The 3,994-nt window shown below is 41.5% G+C and overlaps 1 pseudogene; it reads left to right on the top strand.

Annotated features, from left to right (window-relative positions):
• The first annotated feature begins 1,849 nt into the window (after positions 1-1,849).
• On the top strand, positions 1,850-3,679 carry LOC134323852 (piggyBac transposable element-derived protein 4-like; annotated as a pseudogene).
• The last annotated feature ends 315 nt before the right edge of the window (positions 3,680-3,994 follow it).

The raw sequence follows: 3,994 nt of genomic DNA, 5'->3' as shown, positions 1-3,994 counted from the left end.
CTACAGGCAGCAATTGTAGAACTACAAAGTGCTTCTATATGGTAAGTGGAGCTGATAAAATGGACAGTGAGAAACAAGGAGGTGGTTTTAATGTCATGGCTGATCAGTGTATATTGGTTATATATTAATTCAGTTCACTTTTGAATCATGAATTTGGTGCCTCCGTTTTTCTTTGTCCAGACTTTACTTTTCTTCATTAAAATCTTCTTTATTTTTGGTTTAACACCTCTACTAGCAGTGTAATGTTCCGATGCTATTTATTCAAAGATGTAGAAAGTTTCTTCTGCAGTGTGAGCTGGTGGTTTTTTTCTGCACACTTCCTCCTTAATGATGATTTCACACTTCACTTCTTTATCTCAGCATGCAGACTTCTTTCAGTGGCAGCAGAAAAGAACAAGGAACCATGCGTTAATTAGCACATTGTTATTCTTCAGCTGCTTGTGGAAACTCTTATTTTCCTGTTTTACTGGAGCACCATCGGCACTGAAATAGGTTACTTTTATTACAGTCTCCACTTGGAAATTAATGCACGCTAAGGAGGCGGTCATGCCAGAAACTTGCCTTTGCCAGGTTTTGCCGAGTGGGATGTATCCAGCTTGGACTGGAGGATGGTGGACGAAAATGGTGTAGCGTTGTGATTTAGCTAGCAATATGGCCATGACTTGGCATTTGTAATGTCGTTATAATTGTAAACACACACCAAACACTATTGAAACTAATTTAATTATTAAGTGGCAAAATGGTGCCTGGAATAATCTGTTACTGTGGGGAATACGTGGACCTTAAAACTTGACGTCAATTGGTTCTGGGATTGGTGCCAGTTTTAAGGTATTTTTTCCCATAAGGATGTATGGGAAACCTGTTAATGTGTTCCATGGTCCCTTGAACTGCATATATTTTAGGCTAATGTAAAATAATGATATACTGCCAATTGTATGGTAACATTTTGGGACTCTGTGGGTCTGTCTGAAAACCTAGTGAGCTCTCTACACAGATGGCATTTTACGTCATCCTACACACGCTCCTAGGAAGAAAGATGTCTAAATTCTTACAGTAGATGCCTTAAAATGCTGCCTACTGAGGTGCCTTAATTCTAAGCAATAATCTGACTGAATAATGAAGGAGCATCCAATGCTTTCTTAGTGGTGAAGGCAATCCCAGCATTCAGTGCAGCACAACTTTTCTCACAAAAAAAAAATCTAAATTGGTGAACGTTCTTTTCAATGTAAATACATTCTCATTGATTTTGACTTTGTATGAAGGTCTACAAGTGTAATTTATTTTCAAATGTGGGCTTGTCAGTGACAATTTAACCCTTGTGTTGTCTTGCGGGTCAAAAGTGACCCACTACCATGTTTATCTGTAGAAAAAATACCTTAAACTATCTTTTTCCAACTTGAAATTTTATGACTTTTCCTAAAGGGACCCCATCATTAGAAAAAGTGATACTTTGTTTTTGTTTATGTTTCCATGTGAGCTGTACACCACTAGGGTACAAAGATTGTCTTATGGGTCATTTTTGACCCGTGAATTATAAAAGCATTTAAACACCAGGAAAAAAGTTCAAAGGCCACACACAAACTCTCTCTAATACACACACACACACACACACACACACACACACATACACCTACACACATACACACACACCCATCAAAGAAACTGGATTGATGAATTGAACTTGCATTTGACTTGCACCTGCACTCTTGATCTGCAGCTAACCCCTCACATCACAAAAGCTCCCAAACAAAACAAAAAACAATCTCAGACATAATAAAAACAAATTCAATATAGAGGATATAAAGGGACCCTGCATCAAAGTACCCCTAGTTGGTTCCTTGCTGAAGCCATGAATAGACGTTTCAGTGCCCAACAGGTCCTGGATGAGATATTTTCAGGAGCTCTGGAGGAACAAGAGGATGAAGATGTATCTGAAGAGGAAGATGGGGAGGAATGCAACCCAGAGGATGATGCATCTTCAGATGAAGAAGAAGAAGAAGAGGAAATCCCTCAAGCTGACAGAGAGACTTTTTTTGTCAAAGAACGGCAAAATTGCATGGTCCTCATCAAATTCAGACAGCAACCAGGGAAGAACAGCAGCATCAAACATCATAAGGATGACTCCAGGGCCAACAAGGTATTCGGCTGCCCATGTCCAAGACGTTTCATCCACCTTTCTCCTGTTCATCACACCAGCCATCGAAAAAATCATCCTGGAGAATACAAATTTGGAGGGTTTCCGGAAATATGGAGAAAACTGGAAAAATATGGATGAGACTGACCTGCGTGGCTACATAGGGCTTTTGATATTAGCAGGTGTATATAGGTCCCGTGGCAAGGCTACATATAGTCTCTGGGATGCAGAGAGTGGACGGGCAATTTTTCGTGCCACAATGCCACTGAAAATCTTTCACACTTTCTCAAGAATGCTGAGATTTGACAACCGTGAGTCAAGACCAGCAAGGCGTGTGACGGACAAACTGGCAGCCATCAGAGAGGTCTGGGACAATTGGGTTGAGTGTCTGCCATACCTCTACAACCCTGGGCCTGAAGTCACAGTAGATGAGCAGTTGGTTCCATTCAAAGGTAATCTTTTATTTTCATATATGCAATGTTACTTACCTGAAATATTTTGTATTTTATTGTGATGTAACATCCTTGATTCATGCAGTTTTCTGTGACACTCACACTCAGTGATTGTAATCTCTTTTTTTTATCAACAGGTCGCTGTCCTTTCCGGCAGTATATGCCAAGCAAGCCAGCAAAATATGGCATCAAAATATGGGTGGCCTGTGATGCAAAATCCAGCTATGCATGGAATATGCAAGTGTACAGAGGGAAGCTGCCGAGTGGAGCACCAGAGAAGAACCAGGGGATGCGGGTTGTGCTTGAATTGACAGTTGGACTGAGGGGGCACAATGTCACATGTGACAATTTTTTCACCTCCTATGAACTCGGCCAGCAGCTCCTGAAAAGGAAGATGACCGTGGTTGGCACTGTTCGGAAGAATAAGCCTGAACTCCCCCCTGCACTCCTCGCAACAAGAGGCAGAGCGGTCTTCTCATCAAAGTTTGCCTTCACTCCCACCACCACTCTTGTTTCTTATCTTCCAAAAAGGAACAAGAACGTGGCCCTGCTGAGCACACTGCACAAGACGGCTGAAATCAGTGATCGTGAGGACAGGAAGCCAGCCATCATCCTCGACTATAACTGCAATAAAGGAGGCGTGGACAACCTCGACAAGGTTATTGGAACGTACAGCTGCAGAAGGATGACTGCACGCTGGCCCCTGGTCATCTTCCATAACATCATTGATGTGTCCTCATATAATGCCTTTGTGATATGGCAGGAGATCAACCCAACCTGGATGTCAGGGAAGAAAAACAAGAGAAGGATGTTCCTTGAGCAGTTGGGAAAGGCTCTTGTCACCCCGTGCATTGAGAGAAGGGAGCGCCTGCCCCGCACAGAAGCCTCTGCAGCCATTGTGGAAGCTGTTCAGGGAGTTGTATCTTGTCCTGATCCACCTGAGGCTGCAGCTGGGTCAGTCAAAAGAAAAAGGTGCCAGTTCTGCCCCTGGAAGAAGGACTGCAAGACAAAAGCTGTGTGCTGCACATGTGAAAAATACATCTGCAAAGCCCATTCTCACGTTCGCACATACTGTCCTACATGTGCTAAATAGAGTTGATGTTGAAAATTTTTCACAAAATCAAGCAACATTTTGTTGTTTTGTTAGTGTTATGAGAGAAGTATTTTTATAATTCACTTCCTAAAAAATATAAAATAATAAACTGTTGACAAAAAAGTTACAGATTGTTGACAGTTTTTTCCCTTTCAATATAATGAATTCAGAAGTAATTACTTCACATTCATATAATAGCAATAATAAACCTCTACTGTGTAAAAGAAAACTGTTATGACAGTGTAATACTGTTCACTGGTGATCGTCTTCTTGTATTGTGTAATACGCTTTGGTAGGTCGGGTAATTTTTGACCC

Source organism: Trichomycterus rosablanca, chromosome 12 (assembly GCF_030014385.1).
Source record: "Trichomycterus rosablanca isolate fTriRos1 chromosome 12, fTriRos1.hap1, whole genome shotgun sequence".
Classification (NCBI taxonomy): domain Eukaryota; kingdom Metazoa; phylum Chordata; class Actinopteri; order Siluriformes; family Trichomycteridae; genus Trichomycterus; species Trichomycterus rosablanca.
The sequence above is the reverse complement of the archived record's forward strand: the minus strand, read 5'-3'. Positions and strand labels throughout refer to the sequence as shown.